This window comes from Salmo salar, chromosome ssa10 (genome assembly GCF_905237065.1).
Source record: "Salmo salar chromosome ssa10, Ssal_v3.1, whole genome shotgun sequence".
NCBI lineage: Eukaryota > Metazoa > Chordata > Actinopteri > Salmoniformes > Salmonidae > Salmo > Salmo salar.
This window is the reverse complement of record NC_059451.1, coordinates 72520221-72540587: the sequence shown is the minus strand read 5'-3', so window position 1 is coordinate 72540587 and position 20367 is coordinate 72520221. Positions and strand designations below refer to the sequence as shown.

At 41.1% G+C, this 20367-nt stretch overlaps 1 protein-coding gene across 1 annotated transcript in view; it reads right to left on the bottom strand.

The window, feature by feature from the left end:
* znf609a (zinc finger protein 609a) overlaps positions 1–14426 on the bottom strand; it is a 198516-nt gene extending 184090 nt beyond the window's left edge. The window contains exon 1 of the mRNA XM_014123959.2: positions 13984–14426. The gene's annotated coding sequence lies outside the window, so the exon portion shown is untranslated. The remainder of the gene's footprint in view (positions 1–13983) is intronic.
* Positions 14427–20367: the final 5941 nt, after the last annotated feature.

Genomic DNA, 20367 nt, shown 5'->3' with positions numbered 1-20367 from the left:
AATCGAGCAATAAAATAATATGTATTTTAGCAAAAAAGTCTTTCATTTACAATCTGTAGAAACTATGAGAATAGAAAGGTTCAGTACTTTTGCGAAGCATCACAGCACAGTTGAAAAATATATGGCAAATAGAAATCCAATACGGATGGTATTAAGAGATCAATGGGAGGGGTTGAAAGGAGCTGAAGGGTGGGACTAATAACAACAAGATAACAAAATGTAAAACTTACGAGGTCTGTAAAATGTATATAGGTTCAGAACGTTAGTGAAATAGCACAGTTACAAATATGGCAAATAGAAATCAAACTGGACGGACATCAGAAAGAGGACTAAAAATAAACAAAATGTAACTATTGTAAAATAGATTGTGTCTGTAAAATGTATATAGTATGTATATGCTGGAAGTAGAAGCCTAAGTTGTATTGTTTAATAGTTTACTCCAATTGGGGGAGGGGTGCTAGCGTTTGCGGGGAATAATAAATAAATAAATAAATAAATAAATATATATATATATATATATACACACACACACACACACACACACACACACACACATACATACATACATACATACATACATACATACATACATACATACATACATACATACATACATACATATATATATATATATATACACACATATATGTATAGTTGAAGTCGGAAGTTTACATACACTTAGGTTGGAGTCATTAAAACTCGTTTTTCAACCACTCCACAAATGTCTTGTTAACCTGTTAGGGCTAGGGGGCAGTATTTGCACGGCCGGATAAAAAAACGTACCCGATTTAATCTGGTTACTACTCCTGCCCAGTAACTAGAATATGCATATAATTGTTTGATTTGGATAGAAAACACCCTAAAGTTTCTAAAACTGTTTGAATGGTGTCTGTGAGTATAACAGAACTCATATGGCAGTCAAAACCCTGAGACAAATCCTGACAGGAAACTGAAATCTGATGTGTGGATATCACTTCAAACATTTGCCATTGAAACGCACAGGGGCTTGTGATTCATTTAGCACTTCCTATGGCTTCCTATGGCTTCCACTAGATGTCCCCAGTCTCTACTATCAAAATTGACTGAAAGAGAGGATGTTTACCTTGGTCATAGGGGATGGGCCATTACCATTGTGACGTCGGCGCCCATGGGTACTCTCCCATTTCGAAACGTTTTGAAAGACAATGCAACCGTCCCAATGGAATATTATTGAAGCCCTGGTTGAAAAAGCCCCTAAAGATTTATGTTATACAAGGTTTGACATGTTTGAACGAACTTAAATATATTTTTTTTGCTCATTCCTGACGACAAGTCAGACGCACACGGTACATTTTCACTAGCCTTCGGAGCGCGCTAACACTATTGGGACATAAATTATAAACTTTTTTGAACAAAACTACATTTGTTATGGACCTGGGATTCCTAGAAGTGCCTTCTGATAAAGATAATCAAAGGTAAGGGATTATTTACAATAGTATTTTTGATGGTTGATCGTTCCAAGATGGCTCCAACATTTATAGCCTAGACTTTTTTTCTGGGCATACCACGTCGTTTATTGCAAAGTGTGATTTCCCAGTAAAGTTATTTTTAAATCTGGCAAAGAGATGGCATTCAAGACATGTTAATAAGTCTTTGAATGACAATATTACATTTTAACAATGTTTTCAAATAGTAATTTTGTAAATTGTAGCGCTGATCATCGGAAGCATTTGAGGGAAAAGATTTTCTGAACGTCATGCAAGCAAGCGTCCCACTGGCCCAGACAGGTTAACAAACTATAGTTTTGGCAAGTCGGTTAGGACATCTACTTTGTGCATGACACAAAGAATTTTTCCAACAATTATTTGCAGACAGAATATTTCACTTATAATTCACTGTATCACAATTCCAGTGGGTCAGAAGTTTACATACACTAAGCTGACAGTGCCTTAAAACAGCTTGGAAAATTCCAGAAAATGATGTCATGGCTTTAGAAGCTTCTGATGTGGATGCATTTCAAGGCCTACCTTCAAACTCAGTCCCTCTTTGCTTGACATCATGGGAAAACCAAAAGAAATCAGCCAAGACCTCAGAAAAAAAGTTTGTAGACCTCCACAAGTCTGGTTCATACATACAATTTCCAAACACCTGAAGGTACCACGTTCCTCTGTACACATAATAGTATGCCAGTATAAACACCATGGGACCACGCAACCGTCATACCGCTCAGGAAGGAGATGCGTTCTGTCTCCTAGAGATGAACGTACTTTGGTGCAAAAAGTGCAAATCAATCCCAGAATAGCAGCAAAGGACCTTGTGAAGATGCTGGAGGAAACAGGTACAAAAGTATCTATATCCACAGTAAAACGAGTCCGATATCGACATAACCTGAAAGGCCGCTCAGCAAGGAAAAAGCCACTGCTCCTAAACTGCCACAAAAAAAGCCAGACTACAGTTTGCAACTGCACATGGGGACAAAGGTCATACATTTTGGAGAAATGTCCTCTGGTCTGATGAAACAAAAATAGAACTGTTTGGCCATAATGACCATTGTTATGTTTGGAGGAAAAAGGGGGAGGCTTGCAAGCCTAAGAACACCATCCCAACCGTGAAGCACAGGGGGTGGCAGCATCATGTTGTGGGGGTGCTTTGCTGCAGGAAGGACTGGTGTACTTCACAAAATAGATGGCATCATGAGGCAGGAAAATGATGTGGATTTATTGAAGAAACATCTCAAGACATCAGTCACGAAGTTAAAGCTTGGTTGCAAATGCATACTTCCAAAAGTTGTGGCAAAATGGTTTAAGGACAACAAAGTCAAGGTACTGGAGTGGCCATCACAAAACCCTGACCTCAATCCTATAGAAAATGTGTGGGCAGAACTGAAAAAGCTGGAGCGAGCAAGGAGGCCTACAAACCTGAGTCAGTTACACCAGCTGTCAGGAGGATTCGGCCAAAATTCACCCAACTTATTGTGGGAAGCTTGTGGAAGGCTACCCGAAACGTTTGACCCAAGTTAAACAATGTCAAGGCAATGCTACCAAATACTAATTGAATGTATGTAAATGTCTGACCCACTGGGAATGTGATGAAAGAAATAAAAGCTGAAATAAATAATTATCTCGTATTATACTGACATTTCACATTCTTAAAATAAAGTGGTGATCCTACCTGACCTAAGACAGGGAATGTTTACTAGGATTAAATGTCAGGAATTGTGAAAAACTGAGTTTAAATGTATTTGGCTAAAGTGTATGTAAACTTTGACTTCAACTGTATGTATGTAAGTAAATATATATTTACGCAGAAAATATATGGGGGATTGGAAATGATGCAGAAAATTACATTATAATTTATTTGTATGAAAAATATACAAATATTAGGCTATGTTCATGAATTATTGTGCTGTTGCAATGGTTTCGTTTCTAAGTGAGAAGTGTTTAGGCCCTTTGACAAAGATCATCATAAACAAGAGGAAAAAGAGTGAAAACATGATGTACTTTCATAAATGTCTTGAATTCAAAGTGTCTCTGAAATGGTTTTCAAACAACAGCAAGGCGAGGAGTCTAGGGAAATAGGCTACTCCTACATTACTTTGAGATCTATTCAGCTTAGGGCCTACATCTAGGTATAAGCCTAAGGGTCGCGGTTCGCCCTCTGAGAATAAAGACTGCTTTCACTTTGAGGATAGATACGGTGGAGAATACATTTCGACAATGACAGAAATGGCCCTAAAGGACTTAAGTTACTCTCTTTTCACTGATGATCTCTGACTACAACAAATAAGTTAATGTCCATGTCCAAGAATAATAATGAGGAAATTGTTTAGAACTCAATACCTACACGTGTGGGCCCTCATACCTACACGTGTGGGCTTTTTATTCTCGATTCAAACAGGATTGCAAACTCACAGCAACATCTCAACAATGAGAGGTGTGAGTGGGCGGTATCGCACTTCACGGTAAACAAATAGACAAGTCGCCTAGTAAGCAAACATCTGCCTTTCCCTTCAACTCCACTTAGCACAGATGATCCAGGAGTTAAGTTGACATACATCAGTTCAAAGACAAATGCCTTTGGAAGTTTTCATTTTTTAACAATGAAACAGAGCTAGTCTGGTCTTGATCTGCCACTGCAAGCACTTCAGCATAACAATGTTTTAAAGGTCATTATGGTGATGTTATTTTGCATCAACAAAATATGCTTTATGCCACTTAATTCAAACATTGTTTGACTTGGGAAATAACAAATTGCAACATGAAGAACCAATGAAGTTTTTCTCAAACCTTTACAATAACTTTATTGATTTGTTTGTCTGCTGTGGATGTCAACTAGGCTGAATGGATTCTCTACACATATGTAGTTAAAAACAAATGTAATAGCCAAGAATTACCAGCTCAGAGATATAACATGGTGACCATAACCAACCCATTTGTGTTTGTAGTTCATTGAACTGCTGCAGGGAGAATGAAAATGACAGAGTGCGCCAAGAGAGCAAACAAAACATTTCACTTTTATACAGTAATATGTCATTTAGCAGACTTATCCAAAGCGACTTACAGTCACATGTGCATATATTTTACATACGGGTGGTCCCAGGAATCGAACCCACTATTGTGGCATGGCAAGCGCCATGCTCTACCAACTGAGCTACATAGGACCACAAGTAGACAATACTCAGTGATGTGTATTCATGGATGCCAGGCTTCCCCCAAAAGAAATTACCAAGAAAAACTGAAAAATATTTGTCTCTGTATATGTAGCCCATCCATCTGATCAAAAAGAGTATGACATTGTTGCCCGCCCGTAGCATTAAATGAAAAGGAAGACAGCGAGCATTTGGCCTCCCTTGATAAAAAAATATAAAAAATAAATAGCCAATCAGCATTGAGCTAAACTGAGTTAGCTCAACTGCGAATGGTCCTGGAGCAACAATTAAAAAAGAGTCAACGGAAGCCAGTTTGGATTTGGCTTCACACCAATCGCATCAAAAGCAAAACATAATTGACATAATTGCATCCCGTTGTGTGGTTGTCCTCTGGTGGATAGCTTCTATTTTTTTTAAACATACAATCTACCTGCAGTGAAGCCACTCAACATTTACATTACACTCAGTCATCTAGCAGACACTCCGATCCAGAGCGACCTACAAGAGCAACCAGAGCACAGACAGATCTCCCACCAAGTTAAATCGGGGACCCGAACCAGCGACCTCTAGGCCACCGGCCCAAGCTTCCAACCATCCAGACCCCTTTATTGTCATTATGTTGATTTTATTTATATTTATATATATATATATATCTGCTCAAAAAAATAAAGGGAACACTTAAACAACACATCCTAGATCTGAATGAAATAAATAATCTTATGAAATACTTTTTTCTTTACATAGTTGAATGTGCTGACAACAAAATCACACAAAAATTATTAATGGAAATCCAATTTATCAACCCATGGAGGTCTGGATTTGGAGTCACACTCAAAATTAAAGTGGAAAACCACACTACAGGCTGATCCAACTTTGATGTAATGTCCTTAAAACAAGTCAAAATGAGGCTCAGTAGTGTGTGTGGCCTCCACGTGCCTGTATGACCTCCCTACAACGCCTGGGCATGCTCCTGATGAGGTGGCGGATGGTCTCCTGAGGGATCTCCTCCCAGACCTGGACTAAAGCATCCGCCAACTCCTGGACAGTCTGTGGTGCAACGTGGCGTTGGTGGATGGAGCGAGACATGATGTGCTCAATTGGATTCAGGTCTGGGGAACGGGCGGGCCAGTCCATAGCATCAATGCCTTCCTCTTGTAGGAACTGCTGATACACTCCAGCCACATGAGGTCTAGCATTGTCTTGCATTAGGAGGAACCCAGGGCCAACCGCACCAGCATATGGTTTCACAAGGGGTCTGAGGATCTCATCTCGGTACCTAATGGCAGTCAGGCTACCTCTGGCGAGCACATGGAGGGCTGTGCGCCCCCCAAAGAAATGCCACCCCACACCATGACTGACCCACCGCCAAACCGGTCATGCTGGAGGATGTTGCAGGCAGCAGAACGTTCTCCACGGCATCTCCAGACTCTGTCACGTCTGTCACGTGCTCAGTGTGAACCTGCTTTCATCTGTGAAGAGCACAGGGCGCCAGTGGCGAATTTGCCAATCTTGGTGTTCTCTGGCAAATGCCAAACGTCCGGCACGGTGTTGGGCTGTAAGCACAACCCCCACCTGTGGACGTCGGGCCCTCATACCACCCTCATGGAGTCTGTTTCTGACCTTTTGAGCAGACACATGCACATTTGTGGCCTGCTGGAGGTCATTTTGCAGGGCTCTGGCAGTGCTTCTCCTGCTCCTCCTTGCACAAAGGCGGAGGTAGCGGTCCTGCTGCTGGGTTGTTGCCCTCCTACGGCCTCCTCCACGTCTCCTGATGTACTGGCCTGTCTCCTGGTAGCGCCTCCATGCTCTGGACACTACGCTGACAGACACAGCAAACCTTCTTGCCACAGCTCGCATTAATGTGCCATCCTGGATGAGCTGCACTACCTGAGCCACTTGTGTGGGTTGTAGACTCCGTCTCATGCTACCACTAGAGTGAAAGCACCGCCAGCATTCAAAAGTGACCAAAACATCAGCCAGGAAGCATAGGAACTGAGAAGTGGTCTGTTGTCCCCACCTGCAGAACCACTCCTTTATTGGGGGGTGTCTTGCTAATTGCCTATAATTTCCACCTGTTGTCTATTCCATTTGCACAACAGCATGTGAAATTTATTGTCAATCAGTGTTGCTTCCTAAGTGGACAGTTTGATTTCACAGAAGTGGGATTGACTTGGAGTTACATTGTGTTGTTTAAGTGTTCCCTTTATTTTTTTGAGCAGTGTATATATATAAATAAATCAACATAATGACAAAGCAAATGTATTAAAAATAAAAACATAAATACCTTACTTGCATAAGTATTCAGACCTTTTGCTATGGGACTCGAAATTGAGTTCAGGTGCATCCTGTTTCCATTGATCATCATTGAGATGTTTCTACAACTTGGAGTCCACCTGTGGTTAATTAAATTGATTGGACATGATTTGGATAGGCACACACCTGTATATTTAAGCTCTGCATTGCTTGTTTGAAAAATAGATACTTTGAACAAGATATAATTTTCAATTAATCAAAAATGAAAAATGGCAATCTGCACAAAGGTCATTTTTAAACAAGGGATATGTTTTTCTTAGTAATCTACTTGAGAACCATTTAGGGTTCAAGTAAAACTTTTCAATAAGTGAAGCTTTTAGAGAGAGGTTTAGTGCTTTTATGTTTAATAATGTCAGCCCACCTAGTTCATATTCATTATATAGATAGGCATGCTTTATCTTGTCTGGTTTATCATCCCAGATAAAGTTAAATATATTTTTCTCATATGATTTGAAAAAACAAAATCATCAGGAGCAGGCAGCGCCATTAGTTAGAGAGTAAACTGAGATATGACTAAGGAGTTAAATCAGTGTAATGTTTCCATAAATTGACCGGTATTTACCTCTCCATGGTTGCAGAATCTTGTCTATTTTTACTAGTTTTTACTGAAATTCACTGTGGTGAGCTCATTTATATCTTTTGTGATATGAATACCAAGTATGTCTACTTTGACATCAGCCCATTTTATAGGTAAACCGCAATGTAATATAAAAGGTGTATTTTAAAGATCGAATACGTAATATGAAGATCCAATACGTAATATGGTACACTTATCATAATAAGGTTTTGGTCCAGCGGCCAGAAAAGTTATCTAGGTCTTCAATGAGACATTGCAGGGATCTAGCGTAATATAAAACTTGAGTCATCGGTGAACATAAACACCTTTGTTTTTAAGCCTTGGATTTCTAATCCTCTAATGTTGCTATTTGATCTGATTTTAATAACTATAATTTCGATGGCCATAACAAATAGATATGGTGACAGCGGACACCCTTGTTTGACCCCTCTTGATGGAGCTTTGAGTATATCAAAAAAGGCTTGATATGCCTCCACGCCATCAAGCCATTGTAAGATGGCGCCGAAGAGGGAGGCAGACGTTTTATGTGTCCCCAACCTGTTGTGTTTTTATGTTTGTTTATTTGCATTGTTGGTAACTTATTTTTGTACTTATTTTGTACATAAATCTGCCGCTACCGTCTCTTATAACCGAAAATAACTGCTGGACATCAGGACTGTGATTACTCACCATGGACTAGCAGAATCCTTTTATTCCCTTTCACGACTCTAACGAGCCCGAAGCGAAGGATACACTGCTTTCTCAGGAACAGGCACATATCCCCGCGATTTGCTTGAAGAGGCGGCGGAGAAAAAGGGGCCAAAGGGCAGGCTGCATTCAGAAAATCGAGGGCGATCGAATAAACCCCCACTTCCTTCCATTCTGCTAGCAAACGTGCAATCTTAGGAGAATAACATTATGAGCTACGCGGAAGATTAAACTACCAACGGGACATTAAAAACTGTAACATCTTATGCTTCACGGAGTCGTGGCTGAACGACGACACTACCAACATACAGCTGGCTGGTTACAAGCTATACCAGCAGGATAGAACAGCAGCATCTGGTAAGACAAGGGTCTGCGGACTATGTATTTTTGTAAATAACAGCTGGTGCACGATATCGAAGGAAGTCTCAAGCTATTGCTCGCCTGAAGTAGAGCATCTCATGATAAGCTGTAGACCACACTATCTACCTAGAGAGTTTACATCTGTATTTTTCGTAGCTGTTTACATACCACCAGAGTCAGAGGCTGGCACTAAGACAGCATTGAGTGAGTCATATTCCGCCATAAGCAAACAAGAAAACGCTCAACCAGAGACGGCGCTCCTAGTAGCTGGGAACTTTAATGCAGGGAAACTTAAATTTCTATCAGCATGTTAAATGTGCAACCAGAGGGAAAAAAAACTGGACCACCTATACTCCACACACAGAGACGCATACAAAGCTCTCCCTCACTCTCCATTTGGAAAATCTGACCATAATTCTATCCTCCGGATTCCAGCTTACAAGCCAAAATTAAAGCAGGAAGCACCAATGACTAGATCAATAAATAAGTGGTCAGATGAAGCAGACGCTAAACTACAGGACTGGTTTTCTAGCACAGACTGGAATACGTTCAGGTATTCCTCGGATTGCATTGAGGAGTACACCACATCAGTCATTGGCTTCATCAATAAGTGCATCGATGACGTCGTCCCCACAGTGACCGTACGTACATACCCCAACCAGAAGCCATGGATTACAGGCAGCATCCACACTGAGCTAAAGGTAAGAGCTGCTTCTTTAAAGGAGCGGGACTCTAACCCAGAAGCTTATAAGAAATCCCGCTATGCCCTTCGACGAACCATCAAACAGGCAAAGCATCAATACTGGACAAAGATCGAATCGTACTACACCGGCTCTGACGCTCGTCGGATGTGGCAGGGCTTGCAAACCATTACAGACTACAAAGGGAAGCACAGCCGAGAGCTGACCAGTGACTCGAGCCTACCAGATGAGCTAAACAACTTCTATGCTCGTTTTGAGGCAAATAACACTGAAACATGCATGAGAGCACCAGCTGTTCCGGAAGACTGTGTGATCATGCTCTCCGCAGCTGACGAGAGTAAGACCTTTAAACAGGTCAACATTCACAAGGCCGCATAGACAAACAGATTACCAGGACGTGAACAGTGAGCAAGCGCTGACCAACTGGCAAGTGTCTTCACTGACATTTTCAACCTCTCCCTGTTTGAGTCTGTAATACCAACATGTTATAAGCAGACCGCCATATTGCCTGTGCCAAAGAACACCAAGGTAACTTGCCTAAATGACTACCGACCCGTACCACTCACAGCTAAAGCCATGAAATGCTTTAAAAGGCTGGTCATGGGTCACATCAACACCATTATCCCAGAAACCCTAGACCCACTCCAATTTGCATACCGCCCCAACAGATCCACAGATGATGCAATCTCTATTGCACTTCACACTGCCCTTTCGCACCTGGACAAAAGGAACACCTATTTGAGAATGCTATTCATTGATTACAGCTCGGGTTTCAACACCATAGTGCCCTCAAAGCTTATCACTAACCTAAGGACCCTGGGACTCAACACCTCCCTCCGCAACTGGATCCTGGACTTCATGACGGGCCGCCCCCAGGTGGTAAGGGTAGGTAACAACATATCCGCCACGCTGATCCTGAACCCAGGGGTGCATGCTCAGTCCCCTCCGGTACTCCCTGTTCACTCATGACTGCACGGCCAGGCACGACGCCAACACCATCATTAAGTTTGCTGATGACACAACAGTGGTAGGCCTGATCACCGACAACGATGAGACAGCCTATAGGGAAGAGGTCAGAGACCTGGCCACGTGGTGCCAGGTCAACAACCTCTCCCTCAACGTGATCAAGACAAAGGAGATGATTGTGGACTACAGGAAAAAAAAGAGGACCGAGCACACCCCCATTCTCATCGACGGGGCAGCAGTGGAACAGGTTGAGAGCTTCAAGTTCCTTGGTGTCCACATCACCAACAAACTAACATGGTCCAAGCACACCAAGACAGTCGTGAAAAGGGCACGACAAAACCTATTCCCCCTCAGGAGACTGAAAAGATTTGGCATGGGTCCTCAGATCCTCAAAAGGTTCTACAGCTGCACCATCGAGAGCATCCTGACGGGTTGCATCACTGCCTGGTACGGCAACTGCTCAGCCTCTGACTGCAAAACACTACAGAGGGTGGCGCGAACAGCCCAGTACATCACTGGGGCCAAGCTTCCTGCCATTCAGGACCTCTATACCAGGCAGTGTCAGTGGAAGGCCCTGAAAATTGTCCAAGACTCCAGCCACCCTAGTCATAGACTGTTCTCTCTGCTACCGCACGGCAAGCGGTACCGGAGCGCCAAGTCTAGGTCCAAGAGGCTTCTAAACAGCTTCAACCCCCAAGGCATAAGACTCCTGAACATCTAATCAAATGGCTACCCAGACTATTTGCATTGCCCCCCCACCTCAACTAACCGGTGCCATCGCACATTGACTCTGTACCGGTATCCCCCTGTATATAGTCTCGCTATTGTTGTTTTACTGCTGCTCTTAAATTACTTGTTACTTTTCTCTTATTCTTGTCCATATTCTTTGGAACAGCATTGGTTGGGGGCTCGCAAGTAAGCATTTCACTGTTGTATTCGGTGTATGTGACTAATAAAATTGGATTTTCCAGACTGAAAGGATTTAATAGCCTCAAAGTTATTCCTCTGTAATTTGGCCTTCGCACTGATCTTTTTGTGCATTTGTTAACTTTTTGTTTATTATTATTATGAAATAACAATAGAGTTCCTGCAAATTATTTTAGATAGCATTCCTGTGTTGAAGATTCAGGAAGAAATGAGTATTTTTATCCATATTCCATCCAGTTTGCTTAATTATTTTGTAATATATTACATTAGATTGTTGTGCCAATGCCACACATGTTAGAAAATTGAGTCAGGATATTATGTGTGTAGTAGATCGGAGTAGGTTGATGCGTGTGATTTAGTGAAAGTTTAGTGTCTGGGTAAGAGTAAATAAATAATAACCCAGCCAATTTGCATGGTTGAGTGTCTGTGTGTAACATGAAGGGAGTGTAGTCTTAATATTCAGGATGATAATTGTAATCCATATTGTATCAACATCATAGTTGCATTAAACATCATTTTCATAGAAAAACACAACCCAGTATTTCCATAGTAATTGAGGTTTCACATGATTATGAAACCGAGATCCCGTACAAGCTGTTATTATTCCCCAACATCCCTGTTCTGCCATCTTCCTATTGCTTGTTGGAAACATAGATAAACATGTAGACCAAGATACATAAAAACATATTGAATTATAGTAAGTTCTTGACAGTAGAGAGAGAAGAGAGATCAATTCTGTATGTTTGTATGCGTGAGTGTAATTGAGTGTGTGAGTGTCTGGTGGATAGCTAGCTAGTTAAATTGTTCCCTTTCCTAAATTAGCCATGGATGGATATGGGGACTTGGACTTGTGGTTTTACTTAATTCTCCGTGTTGGTCAAAGATTATAACGGCGATTCTGATCCAACCATAAATTCAGACTTTGTGCCCCTCCAACATGTAGCTAGATGTAGTATGCTAATGTTAACTAGCCGGCTCATTATTGCCCATGACAGGAAGTTAGGCTAGCGAGCAAGCATTTTAACCAGGTAGCCTAGGACAACAAAAACTAAAAGTGTGTACTGTATGAGAGTCATAGACCATTTCGTCAACATGAAAGAGAGGAAGATGGCATTGGCGTTTCTCTACAAGTAGTCTACATGTTTTTTTCTACTTGAATGAAAACACGCACACATAGAAATCAGAACCATGGACAGCCACATCATATTTCGCTTATGTTGATTGGACTAAATCGTTTTTGGTAGCTTTTAGTTGTCACTGTATTAGACTAAGCATAGGTGATTTGATTGTGTTGAAGTTGAAATGGTGCTGAAATAGTGGAGGCAGCTCCTGTTTTTTTTTTTTGCGACAACTGTGGTTCTAAATCAATCGCTGTTTAGGAGTCTGAAAATGTCTGAGACATTAACTTACTTAACCATGCTGTAGAGTTCATATAACTGAGATATATAAACATTTTGTGGACTTAGAGCAACATCTGTCTGGTTATGTTTTTTGATGAAATAAATAAAGGTGTGGTTTAATTTTTTCTGCCACTGTGTCTTCTTATTGTCTTGGCCTTAGACCTATATATATATATATATATCATGGTGGCAAGGCATATGAACTAACAGATTCTAGAGCAAACAACACAATTACCACAACACATAGGTTGTAATATGGCATTTTTTCCCCTGGCTTGGCTTCCCCAGTGATTTTACCCACGCACCGCTATACTGTAACAATCCAGGGGAGACGGTGAGTGCCACGAACCCGAGCGGCCGTGGCCAATGGTAAAAAAAACAGCCATATTATTGGGGGAACAGTCATTGGTCACTCTTATCAATGTCTGCTTCGTTACACTACCCCCACCATACGGGAAATGCGTCTATGAGTGTGGCTCAAACTCAGGACAGCAAATCTGCAACCATAAGCACTGCTACAAGGAAACGAGTTCCCTTGGGAGAGCCAGGATTGTAACAATAACCAGATTGCCTTGCATTGTTATCACAAAAATATAGCGTTGAATAAAATGTGATGGTTGATTGCGATTTCACCACGCCTCTTGACTTGAGTCATCCAATCAAATATAGAGAAGTCTGAAGGCGACTAAAAGGAACACATTAAGTAGTCTAGGAACCCACTTACCCTGGCCTTTCTAGCGTCAGGTAGCATGGCTGTCCAGGCAAATACTGTGACATATGCTCTCGCACACTGCATATCATTAAGTTCTTTGCAAAAGGCTGAGCCAACCTACTAAAAGCACACACTAGCTTGGTTTATGATAACCCTGTTAGCCAACTAATGTTGGATAGCAATATCATCAAGTCACTTCCTAGGGAAACAGGACAAGTGTACAAGCATTGGCATAGAATAACCATACTAGCAAATTGAAAGGAATAGCTATATATGCTGCTAATGTTAACAATTAACGTTACTCTTTAAAACGGCTTGTTAAATGGCTAAGATGAAAATAGGTGGCGGTTAAACATTATTCCCTAAAATGCACACATTGCATTAGGGCATTTCATAAACGTCTACTTCTTAGGATAATTTGTTAGCTATGGCTAACCTTAGCGAATACCATTTTAGGACAAGAGCCGAATAACTCATGGGTGCTTGTGTTGAAATAGCTGCTCCTCCTGGGTCTTCAGACAAAGAGGGGTTCGCCAAAGCAATGCATGAAAGCAGTTGTTAGCCAGATAAGCTAACTGTTAGCTAGCTAGCGCCCTTTCCAGGTTAGCATTAGCTAAGGAAGCTAGCTCGCGCGCTAGTTACGTCCCGCGTTTCTAAAGTAACGTTATAGAAAACATTCCTACACTAGTATAAACGTAATGTTGTTAACTTACCCCACTTGCCAACACCAATCCAACGAATGTTTATGTACACTCCATAGATCCTGATAGTAAAGGTAAAACCACTTTGATGACCCCCAACGTGCTAAAATTCACAGACAAATCAATCAACGCGCTCCCAAGAAATCCCAACAGCAGAGAAAAGGAAATGCCAATTCACTGGACTGCAGCCATCATCACACGTTGAGATCCTGTTAAAAATTGAAATATACCGGTTACGATGGGCATTTCAAATTAAGTTTCAAGCCTGGTTGGAAATATAGCACATCCTTTCTGTAGTCCGAATTGTAAATTCCGATATTCCGGTGGTTTCCACTAGTTTTATTACTGGACTTGATTTCGCTGAATCTCTAATATCTTAATGGCTGTTTATCTTTCAATGCTGAGGGGAGCGAATACAATGTAACCAACAAGCAGAACGAGTCATTTGCAAATTCAGGAATAAGATCCTTGTGGACTGAACCGCTAGGGGAGGTTCACGACTAGCTGAGAAGAAACGGAACTGGAGTTTAAAGGGGATTGGGGGATGTTGGTGAATGGATCTCCAATGCCTAGGATAATTTGATTATTGGCATGACAGGAACAATATGGTTATATATATGGTAAATACGTGGCAGCAAAAAGAGACACAGCTACATTAGTGATATTTGGCTGTCAAAATGCACACGTGTATTTTGTGCTTGATATGAGATAACAAGGCAACTCTACTAAATATTTAGTTGAAATACAAATAACAAGAAATAAAATAAAAATCACTATTATCCACAGAGTTTGTTTCAAATAAATTCACAAAAAAAAAAAGAATTTCAGAATTCTGTTTCAACTTTATAGATTTTACGCAGAGTGCAATTGTGTCTTTATGTTTATTTCCTCGGCTTGATAGTACAACTATGGATACCAAGGATTGTGTAAAATACCAAAAACAGTACAAATCAAATCACATTTTATTTCTCACATGCGTTGTAATAACAGGTGTAGACTGACAGTGAAATGCTTACTTAAGGGGCCCTTCCCATCAATGCACAGACAGAAAAAAAAGGTGAAATAATAGAAAAATAATAACACAAGGAATAAATCCAATGAGTAACGACAACTTGGCTATATACAAGGGGTACCAGTTCTGAGCCAAAGTGCAGGGTTACGTGTATGTAAAGAGACCATAAATGTCTCAATTTTAGTTTCTTGGAAAGCTGTGAGTTTTTTTATATGATACAATATCAGTACTTGTTGCATTTACAACTTGTCTAAGTCCTATCGTCAACTGATTTCAGCCAGTGTATGGCTGTGAATTTACTGCATTGTTTGAATGGAATGTTGGCATATTGGCAGTTAATTTCAGAAATGTATAATAATAATATTTAATTTGTATAGCACTTTTCATTACAGTTTCATTACAAAGCTCTACTGAGAACTTTTTAAAATATACAATAAAAACAACATACATTTAGAATCAAGGCATGTAAAATAGCGGTAACACTTTACTTGACACCCAGCTTCATAACACGTTACGACACGATCATAACCATGTCATAGCATCTGGCATAACTTGTCAGAACCTGTCATAAGATGGTCATAACACTGTCATGACCCATATATTTACACCTGTTGTGACATATATTGTTATTTTATGGCTGATTATGACACCTACATAAGAGTGTTCAACCCATAAATTATTCAAATTTATTTTTTCCCTGCCTAGAAGTCTCTTAAGTCCTTTGTTGTTGTTGTAATTCATTCTTTACAGTCATGTTTGTTTTCATCATATTTTAAATAACTTTATGACACTTTCAAGAAGCATTATGATCGTCCGGTGTCACTATACTTGGACGAAGAAAATACACTTTATGACACAGTCAAGAAGCATTATGATCATCCTGTGTCATTGTCACGTACTTACCCTTATATGTATCATGACATGTTTAATAGAGGGTGTCTTGTCCTGCACCTGAAATCTGCTCCTGCATTCACCCAGCTATAAGAAACAGAGCATTTGAGGTAGGTGCATGTCTGACATAAATGTGTGTGCAATTACAATGATAATTTAATATGGTCAATTTCAGAAAATGTTATATAACATTAACATAATGTTGACAAATAAGCTATGGTGTAATGGAATGTTTTGCCTTGTGTGGTAGGTTTTGTGGGTTTTGACACTCTTATGTAGGTGTCATAACCAGCCATAAAATAACGCAATATATGTCACAACAGGTCTAAATATATGTATCATGACAGTGTTATAACCATATTATGACATGGTTATGACTGTGTCATAACGTGTTATGGCACTGGGTGTCAAGTAACGGGTTACCAAAATAGCAATAGTGGGCTAGAGGCTAAATCCATTTTACATTGGGGCTAGGACTACGGAAATTACAGTCTGTAGAAGTGGATTTTAAGGCCGGTTTTAAAAGTTCAATGTGATGGAGCGGCTCTCAGATGGTCAGGAAGAGCATTCTATAGGCGAGTGGTAGAAGGCTCAGTCCCCCATAGTTTGGAGATGTGTCTTGGGGACTTGAAACAGTAGGGAGTGGCGAGCAGAGAGTACGGGCTGGTTTGATGATTGAGATTAAGTCGCTGATGTTGATGGGGCTCAATCCATTCAAGGCTTTAAATACAAGCATGAGAATTTTGAAGTTGATCCTGTAGTTGACCGGTAGCCTGTGGAGTTGGGCCAGGATCGGGGTGATGTGGTCTGTCCAGGACCCTAGCAGCACTGGACTGGATTAGTTGGAACCTCTGTAGTGATTTGGCTGGGAGGCTCCCAAACAGCGCATTGCCGTAGTCAATCCAATAGAAGATGAGGGTGTGGGTGATTTTCTCTGCATCTGGCTGGGAGAGTGATGATATGACCCGGGCAATGTTTTTAAGATAATTTTTCTATGTTTTAAATATTGGTTTTATTTGGGCATCAAAGGACAGAGAAGGATCCAACTTGACTCCTAGGTCAAAGGACAGGTGGATGGCCTGGTTGTTGATTGTAGGGTAGATGTTTCCAGCACTGATGACCTGCTTGGGTGTCGCAACAAACATAGCATTAGTCTTGCTGCTGTTCAACTAGAGGAATTATCTTACAGCCATGCCCTGATGCCCTCCAGACGGCTGCTGAGTTTTGCTAGGGCAGAGATAATGTCCGGTTTGACGTTAATGTAGACATGGGTATCGTCAGCATAGCAGTGTTATGTTATAATCTCTGAGGATTTGGCCGAGAAGAAGCATGCAAGTTTAAAACAGTAAAGGCCCCAGCACTGACCCCTGTGGGACACCGCATGTGACTGCAGACTCCTCCAATCTGGACTCTATAATAGTGATGTATTGCTTCCTGTTGGAGAGGTAGGAGGAGAACCAGTTTAGAGCTGTTCCAGAGACAGCAGTGTGCTCTCTGACACGCAGCAGGAGGATGATGTGGTTTACGGTGTCAAAAGCAGCACTGAGATCTAAGAGGAAGTGAATGCTAGAAGATCCTGACAAAGCAGCCATTTGTAGGTTGTTGGTAACTTTAACCAGAGCTGTTTTGGTGATGTGCAAGGGCCGGAAGCCAGACTGGAAAACCTCGTACAACTGATTAGATGACAGATGCAATTGAAACTGGTTTGCAACCACTTACCCTTTTTTTATGAATGATAATGGATTCATTCCTCTTAAACTGTCTGACTAGCCAGCTAACAAACATACAGTGCAGATACATTCTTAAAATAAATAATTATTATTACATAATATCTTTTCACAGCACTGGCAAACCATAGTTGACCAACTCCCTATCCAAAATGGCTGACCTTTATCCCATTATAAGAAGGTTCATGTGTATTCTAGTATCCTAATTCTACGGGGAATCATCTCTGCAGCTCTCCAAGGCAGAGGGCAAAGGGAGGCCAGGCGAAACTGAATTAATGGGATAATTTTCACACAGTGAGGGTGGCAGTCAGGGCCGGCACTCCATCTTCTCATCGCCTCCTCCGCTCTGTGCACACTGCACTCATGCTGGCTTACGATTCATCCACACACACAGGAACAGCTTCCATTTTGAAGAAGGCAGGGCTAGTTTTTTTCTTTCTCTCTCATTCTGCCTTTTTTCTCCTCTCTCTCATCATCACACCTTTCTCTCTCGCCTTTCTCTCTCGCCTTTCTCTCTCCATCTCTCTCTCTCTCCCCCCCTCCTCTCTCTTCCCCCATCTCTCCTCTTACCTTGGTTTGAGAGCTGAACAGCAGACTACACAGTAAGGGAACAGAGATCGGAGAATTCAAGCCGCGCTGTCTGTCAGGCACACAGGGCTGCAGCCCTAAATTAACTGGCTGTATCAGGAACACACATTTCCCTTGCTTACAGTTGTAAATCAGTCATTCGGATGACAGATCTATGAGCTTGATTCAAGACCACAAAGGCTCAGATGCTTGAATGTGACACATTGTACCTGGTGGGGTGAACGGGATCAGATAAATCAACAAGCTTATTAAAGGAAAGCAGCCACTCGGATCACCTGTGTGGGAGTATGTGTGTGTGTGTGTGTGTGTGTGCATGTGCAAGTAGAACAAACATGTTGACTCACACTACTTGTAGAGAAACATCAATGACATGGCCCTCTCTTTTATGTTGCCGAAACGGTCTGTGACTCTGTCATATAGTACACGCTTTTAGTTTTTGTTGTCCTAGGCTACCTGGCTAAAATGCTTGCTCGCATGCCTAACTTCCTTTCATGGGCAATGATGTGCCGGGCCAACTAGTTAATAACCTAGTACATCTAGCTACATATTGAACTTCCATCCTCTCAGGCCAGGGGCACAATGTATGGATTTATGGTTGGATAAGAATCGCTGTTATAATCATTGGCCAGTATGGAGAATTAAGTACAAGTCCGAATCCCTATCTCCATCATTGGTTAATTTTAGAAAGGGCCAATTTTAGCTAGCTAGCCGTCCACCGGAGGACAACGACACAAATAGATTTTTTTCTGTAAATTATGTTCTTTATGTGATTGGTGTGAAGCCAAATCCAAACTGGCTTCCTTGACAGTTTTTTTTTGTTTCACCAGGACCATTCACAGTTGAGCTCACTCAGTTTAGCTCAACGCAGATTGGCTATTATTTATTTATTTTTTATCAAGGGAGGCAAAATAAATTGAGCCTCTTGTGAATTGAAGATAAATTATGAACCATCGAGAGACGAAATATACATTGTTGTGTTTAAAAAAAAATGTATTAGTACATTTTTTTTGTCGAAGCCTGGCTTCCCTTGGCATATATGTATCACGTTTATGTAAGACCCAGATGCAGACGGAGTAGAAGTAGAAGTAACAACCACAGGGGCAGGAAAACGACAGGTCAAGGTAATCCAGAAGGGTTTAAAGGGTCCAGAATGGCCAAGTCCAAGAAATGTTCCTGAATAAAGCCCTGATCATCCACATACATGATGATAACTAACAACTGCGAGTGACAGCTGTTTGTGGTTTCATCCATTTGCCACGCAGAAACATTTGCTGCGTCAACCTCTCTTTTAATCTCACTTTTAATGGATGATGGAATGGAAGCTATCAAATCATTCTGAATTGATTTCGGCATCCCAGAAAAGACAGTAGAAATGTCCATAAGTAAAGCATTGTAACGTGCAATTACCTCTGCAAGCTCCTGTAGTCGACCATGTTAACTTTAAACATTGAGCTATTGTTTACAATTACAATTCTCAGGAAGAAGCAACGTGCCCCCTAGTAAAAGCTCTTACATGCCCCAAAATGCAGTTTCCCTGTTTCTTCTTACCTTCTCGTTGTGTTGTGCAGTTTGAATAAGCAGACGTTCGTCCATTACATGATCGATGTTTGCTTTTACACAGAAGTTTGTGCAATGAATGGGGTTCTTAAACAAAAAATCCACTACGTTGTTGTTAGCATTAGCTAGCAGTGTTGACAATTTAGCAACTTTGTTGCTATATTTAGCTATACTTAACAAAAATGTAAACGCAACATGTTAAGTGTTGGTCCTATGTTTCATGAGCTGAAATAAAAGATACCAGAAATGTTCCAGATGCACAAAAAGCTTCTCTCAAATGTTGTGCACCAATTAGTTTACATCCCTGTTAGTGAGCATTTCTCCTTTGCAAAGATCATCCACCTGACAGGTGTGGCACATCAAGATGCTGATTAAACAGCATGATCATTACCACTCTAAAATGTGCAGTTTTGTTACACAACACAATGTGACAGATCTCTCAAGTTGAGGGAGCGTGCAATTGCCATGCTAACTGCAGGAATGTCCACCAGAGTTGTCGCCAGAGAATTGAATATGAATTTCTCTACCATAAGCCACAACCAATGTCATTTTAGAAAATGTGTCAGTACGTCCAACTGGCCTCACAACTGCAGACCACATGTGACCACACCAGCCCCTCCT